Source organism: Procambarus clarkii, chromosome 15 (genome assembly GCF_040958095.1).
Source record: "Procambarus clarkii isolate CNS0578487 chromosome 15, FALCON_Pclarkii_2.0, whole genome shotgun sequence".
Classification (NCBI taxonomy): domain Eukaryota; kingdom Metazoa; phylum Arthropoda; class Malacostraca; order Decapoda; family Cambaridae; genus Procambarus; species Procambarus clarkii.
In genome coordinates this window covers 4,512,369-4,522,499 of record NC_091164.1, presented here as the reverse complement: position 1 = coordinate 4,522,499, position 10,131 = coordinate 4,512,369, and positions in this window count along the sequence as shown.

The window sequence follows — 10,131 nt, the reverse complement described above, 5'->3', positions numbered from 1 at the left end:
ACGAGCGAATCTTATGAATAGCCGGTGGGAGTGTGTGGAGCGCTTCTCGTGCGTTCCCAGGTTTTCAATGGTGGCATGAAAGACGCATAATAAAGGTTTAAGGAGGTTAAATTTGTCGTACTGAAACTTTAAGTGGACTCAGAAGCCACGATTAGGATTTAAAACGTTGCAATTTTGGCATGAAAAGGCTCGTTGATGGTCTTATGTCGCAGCTTCTGGTATTTTATATATACGTGTAAATCACGAAGAAATTAACACGTGATGAGTAATGTGACAATGTCAGACCACGAAGGAAGGTTAAATATTTTCGTATTTAATAATACGAAAGTATCTTTTCCTATTATGAAGGTTTAGACTACTCGAGGTGTGAGGGACTGAGCCCCGTCGCCACGATATCCAAGAGCCAGCCCGTCCTCCAAAGACCCAAAGTCCATTCCATGCACCCGCCAAACCCCCTGTTTATGAATGAAAAACGGTTTACACACGACTCAACTGATTTCATTCGAACACTTCCGGAACAAGTGCTTCACTGACGAATTTTGTTCGAACCCAGCCCGTCCTCCAAACAAAGATCCAAAAGTGATTCCATGCACCCGCCAAACCCCCTGTTTATGAATGAAAAGCCGTTTACACACGACTCACAACTGCTGACGTTCGAACATATCCGGAACAAGTGCTTCACTGACGAATTTTGTTCGAACCACAACGCTATAAATGCTTCACCCACGTACTACAAATACAAATAATCGCCAACAGAACCTAAACACCTAACCTAACCTATGCCTATATATGCACAATATGTTAATATATTATAATATTAATTTATACTTGAGAAAATTCCCGTTTTGAATGAACAGCATGTTAAAATTTATGAATGCGTCTGTGGGGTTGACCGCTGAATGTAATGGACTTGAGTCGAGGACGGGTTGTCGAACCACAACGCTGTAAATGCTTCACACACGTACTACAAATACAAATAATCGCCAACAGAACCTAAACACCTAACCTATGCCTATATATGTACAATGTGCTATCATAATAATTTATATTTAAGAACATTCCTGTTTTGAATGAACAGCATGTAAAAAATTATGAATGCGTCTGTGGGGTCGACCGCTGGATGTAATGGACTTGAGTCTAGGACGGGTTGCCAAAAGCAACGTTGATTCAACGTCGAACCAACGTGACTAGGGGATGGGGCTACTGTATCGACTGGGAGGTGGAGACAGGTCACCGAGTATAACAGGCGGGCTGGTCTGGGATTTACTCTCACCTCTAGACTGTTATCGGGAAGCACACAGGTGATAGATAACGCGGCGAGATTAACATTCTCATTCCTTGAGGCGAGGGCGAGCTGAACGCAGGAGGCGAGGCCTCAAGCGGGACCTCAAGTGAACCAAGATAGTGAGCCATGACGCAGCGCAGAAAGTGCTTATCAAGTAATTTAAACCTGATTAGAAGCCCCTTAGGGGTCAGTAAGTGGGTTCAAGAGGTCACAGAGCGACTTCGCTTGTGACTATGTAGTAAGGATAGCAAGGGAAGCAATGAAATACTAAAGGAAGCTACGAGGCCTCCATATTGTAGTCAATGAAAGCTACGAAGCAGCCATCTTGTAGACAGTGGAAGCTACGAGGCCTCCATATTGTAGTCAATGAAAGCTACGAAGCAGCCATCTTGTAGACAGTGGAAGCTACGAGGCCTCCATATTGTAGTCAATGAAAGCTACGAAGCAGCCATCTTGTAGACAGTGGAAGCTACGAGGCCTCCATATTGTAGTCAATGAAAGCTACGAAGCAGCCATCTTGTAGACAGTGGAAGCTACGAGGCCTCCATATTGTAGTCAATGAAAGCTACGAAGCAGCCATCTTGTAGACAGTGGAAGCTACGAGGCAGCCTTCCAGCTTACTCCCCAGTTCTCTCTTGGCGTCCTGCTCCTCCCAGCACCGGCACTTGGTTGACTAGCCACCCGTCACCTGCCCAGAGCCACTACAACCTTCGAGGAGGAGAGGTTCGTCCGTCTCTGGTGTTTGGGTGACCAACTGCTAAGAATTATATAAAAAAAATTTGTTTCGGTTATTGCCCACTTGACGACAGAGGTGGCTGAGGTCATGCAGTTAACCGGTGTATACTATAACCAGGTTGTTGTTGTTGTTTAAGATTCGCTACTTGGAACAAAAAGTTCCAAATAGCACGGGCTATGGTGATCCCGTAGTGGACTTAACCTGGCACAGGAGCGGGGCTATGTGGGATTCTCAGAAGAGTTGTAACCAGGTTGTTATAGATTCAGCTACTCGGAACAAGTTCCAAGTAGCACGGGCTATGGTGAGCCCGTAACTTACCTGGCACAGGAGTGGGGCAAGAAGCACGGGCTATGGTGAGCCTCTGGTAACCAGGGGCCAGATTCACGAAGCAGTTACACAAGCACTTACGAACCTGAACATCTTTTCTCAATCTTTGGCGGTTTTGTTTACAATTATTAAACAAGTAATGAGCTCCGAAGCACCAGGAGGCTCTTTATAACAATAACAGTTGATTTATAAATTTTAATGATTGTAAGCTGTTTAATATATGTAACTAAAGCCGTCAAAAATTGAGGAAAGATGTTCAGGTTCGTAAGTACTTGCGTAACTGCTTCGTGAATCTGGCCCAGGTCACGGGCTTCCCTGTTATCTTGCGCTTGGCGGAGGAACGCCAGACGCACCTCACGCATAAAATGCAGTGCCGGGAAACGCGGGAAATACTCTTTTTGTATTAACAAGCTTAGGTATACACGGCAATATGCTGCCACCCTTATCTATACCAAAGATTACACAGCGTAGATAAAAAAAAAACTAGCTGTAAGTTCATCTAATATTCCCATCTCACAGGATGGGAATATTCCCATCCTGTGAGATGGGAATCTCACATCTCACAGTCATACATGGAATCAGGGGAGCAAATACCAGCCTCGATACAAAAACAGATTAACTCGGACTAAAAATCAGGAGAGAACATGAAATGTGAGGCCTCCTGAAGTATTAGCCTCCACTAGGCTCCACTAGGCCTCCTCTGGCTACAGCACAAGAATATCTTCCAATACTCCTGAGTGTATGAAGTAATTACAGAGCTCAAAGTACCTCATACCATTAGGTCTGAAGTCACTTATAACAGGACAATCACAGATATAGTGTTGGAGAGTATGTCCCAGCTCTTGTTCACATAGTTTACAATTAGAATGTTCACCATTGGGGGGTCATTACCTGCAGCCACCTGCCATAGATATCGATATCCCAGCCTAATGCTGGCAATTACAATGTCACACTGTCTAGAGGACGTTTAATACTACCCATATATATAATTCTCGGTTCTAAACATGCCATAGCTCTTTATACTCGTGCTTTCTGGCCTGTGTGTGTCAGTGACTGCTCTTCAGTCTTCCCTAATTTCCTGAAATATTGCGGCTTGTACAACCGAGATTGGAATGCCCATATCTAACTCAACTTCGGGCTTATCACATGCAGATTTAGCTGCCTTCTTTATTCTTTAAGGAGTGTAGATACATTTCCTTATACATCAACAGCCTATTCTAAATATTTTTGTTTTAGAATTTATAAAACAAATATTTTATCTTTCTGGGAAAACAAAACTATCATCGTGATTTGTGTTTGTGACTTAGTTTGCTACGATATGATAACAATAATTATCAATTTGTATTTACAAACATGCAAAACATGACGGTGCAGGTGGCAGGTTTGTTACACAAAGGTGCCTATTTAATAAGGGCCTCATGTAAGCATATCGTTAATTAATTATGCACATTCCTTGGATGTGACAGGATGTCCTAAGCCAAAATTTATTAGTCGTGTGTTAAAAAGACTATAAGCAAAAATATTAATTAAAAATGCCATATTTCAATTCTCATTTTTGCGGTGTTAAAAACTACTTTTTTTTTTTAATTTACCAGTACAGGTTTAGCTTTAAATCCACAGTAAAGAGGTCAGCCCCGCTGGCTCTGGCGAAATTACTGAGTTGCCCTGGAGTGACCCCTGGTTACCCTAACCCCCCCCCCCGACAGCTGGTCACGAGCAGAAAGCTAGAATTGGCGTCAATTACTGACAATTGCAATGTCATGTAATTATGAAGCTGGTCCTCCTAAGATCTTGTTGTTTTCAAAATTATATAGTTTATATTAATATAAAAATACTGCAAATAATTAAAATTAGTATATTATATATATGTATATATATATTATATATATATATATATATATATATATATATATATATATATATATATATATATATATATATATATATATATATATAATCAGCAGATGCGTTCACAGGATTAAAACCTAACTGCATCAAACAAATGCTCAATCCTTTGACATTGCACAGGGCCTCCTTGGTGAAATTAACCAGATTCACCAACACGTCTAGCTGGCAACATACCATGCGGCGTCTCGTCGCAAAGACTGCTGCGAGAACAGTTTGCAAGGCAGCGGCCAATATGCTAAAGCCAAAACAGCTCGGGTTCGGGATTCCACAAGGGTGCCAGACGGCAACTCACGCAGCTCGAGCTTTCGTCACTAACATCACAGACGAAAAGGCCCTGATCAAGTTGGATTTAAAAAATGCCTTCAATTTGGTGTGGAGGGATGCTGTCCTCCGTGCAGTTTATCGTCATTTCCCTTCCCTCTACCTTTTTGCACATTCATGCTACAGTATGGATCTAAAGCAACCTTTTGGCTAATATGAAATTGACTCGCGAGAAGGCGTCCAACTGGGTGACCCCCTTGCTCCTGTCCTTTTCTGCTTAGTCATCAAACAAGTCACAGAGGTCCTGTCCAGCGAGCTTAACATCTGGTTCTTGGATGATGGTACCCTAGCTGGTTCCCAAGACTCCCTCCTGAAGGACATCAGAAAAATCCAGGAGCAAGGTGCAATTTTAGGCCTCATCCTAAACTGTTCTAAGTGTGAAATAATATGTTCCAACCAGGGCATCGTAGAGAGAACAGAGGGTGTGCTGCCAACTATCCATATAACTAAACCTGAAGACAGCACACTCCTAGGAGCCCCCCTGGGGTTGAAAGTCAAGATGAGGTCCTTGATAAGAAAATCGCCGACCTTAAGAGGATGGATGGGAGGATTGAGGATATTGATGCTAATGACGCACTTTACCTCATCACCAGATATGTCCCTCCCCAGGTTAACGTACTTTCTGAGGTGTTCACCATCCTACAGAAGCCAAAAACTAAGTGAGTATGACCCGTTACTGAAATCAATGTTTGAAAAAAACCTCAACCTCTCTCTTGATGACCTACAGTGGAAACAAGCCTCTATTCCCATAAGACTTGGGGGACTCGGAGTTCGAACAGCAACGCAAATCGCTGTACCATCCTTCCTGTCCTCTTCGGCATCCGACAAAATTGCGAAGGAAATTCAACCTGCCTACTTAAATCAGTTGGCAGGCGTGCATGATCCCAATTTTATAAGCTGTGTCACCGAGTGGGCCTCTCGAGCAGGCCCATCACCTCAACCACCATCCTCAAAAGCCCACAAGCACTCCAGCTGGGATGGCCCCATTGTAGACCAAGTTGCTGCAGAGTGCCTGGGTGCTGCAACAACACAACATGACATTGCTCTCCTCACAGCAGTAGCAGCCCCACATGCAGGGGATATCTTGTTAGCAACCCCAATGTTGGCAACTGGCACACGTCTCACACCACACGCCCTCTGAATTGCTGTGGCCCTCCGCCTTGATGCCCCAATCCACATCAAATATAGATGTATGTGTGGCGAGGTGGAGGCAGACAGGTACGGCCACAATGGCCTACTAGGGATGGCACTCAAGGAACAGTGAAGTTAACGACATCAAGAGGAGCCTCACCACAGCTGGATCCCCAGCTGAAAGAGAGCCCCGTTACCTAATGCCTCGTAACTCTGCTGCTCTTATTGGTCGCCCAGATGGTATCACAGCTAGTAAACCCCTGGAAGAATGGCAAGCAGTTGGTGTAGGACTACACGTGCGTATCAACCCTGGCTAACACCTACATTGACTTCAGTGTTGCACAACCAGGTGGCGCTGCCACTCACAAGGGAATCAGCCAAATCCCGTAAGTACTGCGAACTGGATCACCACTACAATTTTGTCACCATTGCTTCTGAGACACTCAGCGCCTGGAGTAAGAGTGCCACCAGTTTTTTTAAGGAACTGGGTTCTAGGATAATTGAAACAAGAAGAAACCCTACAGCTTCCTTTTCCAGCGCCTCAGCGTGGCGATACAGAGGGGATATGCACACTTGCATTCAGGGTTCCTGCCCGCCATCTGAGGAGATGGAGGAACTCAACAACTTATGATAATCATCTTTGTACCATATATATGTATGGGTAATCCGGGCGTCACCGGACACCCTCCACCCGGCAATACAATGATAATCTTATACAATGTTACTGTATCACCTTATTGTACCCAAGGTAGCACTTTCACCTGTGTAAGACACAATTGTTACACTTATACTCTCAAAAAGTTACACATTATTAAATTAACCTCCTTTATACCAATTAACCTTGGTATACTTACCAAGTTTAACATACAAGGTTACTCTCACCATGTTAAACTTCATGTCATTTTAATTCAACAAGTACAGTGCTTTGTTAACTTACAACGTTAATGTTATTTAGTTATTTTACTCAGGGTCAAACTTTCACCATGTTTATAACCTTCAAATTTATATAATGTATAATTAGTCATTAATAATTAAATTGATTAATAAACTTATCGCCATAGCGTGTTTGAATCACCAAGACGAAAAATATATATTTAGGTGCAGTATATAATATTACTTAAATAAAATGGTTATATAACCTAAGAATTACGCTTGAGTAAACATAACTAAATATCGATGCTGCATTTAACTTCCGCTCCATAAATACAACATTTATGTGTTTGTAGTGTATATCACACTCGTACTTAATGAGTATGAGTAAAGTACTCGTATAAAATACGAGTACACAAGGTAAAGTGTAGGAGCGCCGTGAGCACTGACCTGACCCGCGTCACGGAGTGTCCACGTCTGACCCAACACGTCGTCCCGCACTGCCGGGACACGCCGAGCTCAGCTGCTACATACTTCTTTTTCATTTATCTCCCCTATTTATTAATAAATTATCCACTACATTTACATTACTTTATTATAGTGACGTTAGGTGATGTCATGACTGTCTTTTTTATTTTTTAAACAGATTTTTATTCTTTCAATTTTCGTATATTTTGTGGCAAAATAGTTTAAATGGAGAGCAGTTGGCACCTGAATTGCTTGGTCGGTGTTTCCCGCATAAAGTGTTCCAGATTTTCTCCAACTTCCACGTGTTCCCATAATGCTTCGTACCTCCACAGACAACTGCCTTTATTCCTCTGCACTCTGTAGTACTCTGCCTCAGCGACGATCATTAGTGAGAAACATGAACAACGCCTCACAACAATTTTCAGTGTGCGCGATAATACTTATTATATATACATAATTTAGAATTATTATATATACCCTATTCAGAATTATTATATATACACTATTCAGAATTATTGTATATACACTTTCAGAATTATTATATATATATATATATATATACACTTCATAATTGTTATATATACACTATTCAGAATTATTATATACACTTTCAGAATTCGTTTGCTGTAATGGTAATAATTTCAATAATTTAGAAATTTAATCTTGAATGATGAACTTTGATAGCGCTATATAGGGCGTTGATGTAACTGGGCCTACACACCCAGCCTGGCCTCTCAAATTGCCACGTCACAAAAATGTCCTACTAAATTGCCCGAACCAAATCTAACCTAACCGATGAGCCCAGGAATAGAAAACGTGGCAGTCCGTTAATTTAGAGAGCCGCTGTGATTTATAATACATCATATTTTAGCCGTTGGGGGCATTTATACATCAATATGCGATACACCATTCGAGAGAACGCGTCGCTCTCTTAAGGTGCCGCCCATTAGCGCCTTCTTGCGTTGCGTTTTTGTTTATGATTACTTTTGTCGTGTCTGGCTTAGAATTTGTGGATGGAGGTGGCTACCACGACTTCTTATTTTTGTTCAGTGTATTCCACTTAATATATGACCACTCGAACATGGTACAGTTGGCTTTATTCTCGACTCACAATCTGGGATCCCGGGTTTGATTCTCGGGAGGGACAGAAAAAGTTGGGCATGTTTCCTTTCACCTAATCCCTCTAAGACTATTAGAGGGATTATGTGAATTAGATTAGGTAAATAATTAATCCCTCTAAGACTATTAGAGGGAGTTAGTCTTAATAGACTAAGACTATTTCCTTATTAAGACTACTGAATATAGCTCGGTCGATAGAGCTTCGTTGGGTTGATGGTTCGAGTCCCTTAGAGCCCGGGTGAATGGAACCTAATATATCTGTTCACCTAGTAATAAATAGGTAACTGGTCGTTGGGAGTTAGGTAACTGTTGTGGGATTGCATCCTAAACCCTCTGGGAAGGGTCAATAGTTCGAGCTTGAGGGAAGACCTCGATACAAGCCTATGAACTATATCGTATATACATAGGCTTCCTGTCCCCGACAAACTGAATTATTACAATTATGTCCTTATGTTTATTCAACTCATTATTTTTCTGTCTGTGTTCTCTTGTATCTATTGTCTCCAAATTAAAGAGACTGTCCTTGTCTATCTATTCCCCTCAGTATCTTGCATGTTGTGGGAATTTTGCTTTAAATAGCTGACTTAGCTAGAGTTGAAGGGGGTATACGAGTGCCTGGAGCTACTCACTACACACTCCTCCACTCACAAAATCTGCTGCATAAAATTTTGTAAAAATTCATAACTACATAAATACGTGAATTTTGTAAAATTCACAAATACATATGTGGGTTTGTATCCTATGTTATTACGTCTGCGAGAAGACATTGCCATTACTTATTATTATTATTATTTAGTATTATCTACACACCAAAGATAAAGATGAAAGATAACATGAGAGTTTGTATTACTAAGGCTTCCAGAGATATTATTTCGAGCATTTATGCATTGTCTTCTTATTTTTAGATCCAAATTAATCGCGAGGATTCTCAGATCCCTTTCATGTTATATAGCCGATATGAGGTGCCTGTTTTCTTTTCCTAGAGTCAGAACCCAACATTTGTCAACAATGAATTGCAACTACCAATTTTCCGTTAATTTTTTTGGTCTTTTTTTAGGTCTCCTTCTTGAGATGTTCTACATATTGGTCTTAATGCCTGTTTTAGTGTTTTTGGCCAATATATTATTACTGTTTACTCCTGTATTTTAAGTCATTTATCATTTATTTTCATTTTTATTATTATTTATTATCATTTAAGTCATTTATTATATTTATCACAATATAAATATACAAGGACAGAGTACTAGAGCACTCCAGGGGTAATTGTTCCCCATTCTGACTTTATCTATGCTGACCCTAGGTTTCTTGTGCGATAAAATGTCCCGCTCCAGTTTAACAGGTCATTTATAATACCATGTGCCTCGTATTACCTTTCTCCTAGTAAGAACTCTTACCAATACAAGTACTCACCTATTTGTGCTTGCGGGGGTTGAGCTTTGGCTCTTTGGTCCCGGACATCCTTTGGATGGACATCAACTGTGTTCAACCACACAGCTCGAGTCTGTAATATGACACATTTTGAAATATAAAGCATTGGACATTTCCATCCAAGTCAGCAATAAAGAGCATCAGCCCGAGGTAACACTGCTGACCCAGCAGCTTAAGAGGTGGTGAAGGGTGAAGGTCAACAGGCTGAGGTGATCATACGAGGATCATTAGTACGACACGGAGATTAATGAACAATATGGACTGGACAGACAGGATTTTGTTTAAACTAGAGCTGGTATAATGCCAACAACAAGTAACATGATAGAACACATCAGTGTGAGTGACAATACAGACCAAGGTGTAAGGAAGATACAGAGAGATGAGGTTGCGTCTGAGAATGTTAAATATGGTTCTAGGGTGAAGCCCTTAGAGGTTTTTCAATAATTTATAAAAAAAACTCAAACAATACAGAATAATTTGTCTTCTCAAATAGAGAAGACAAAGACTGGGAAGATGCACACGTACATTATATAATAAG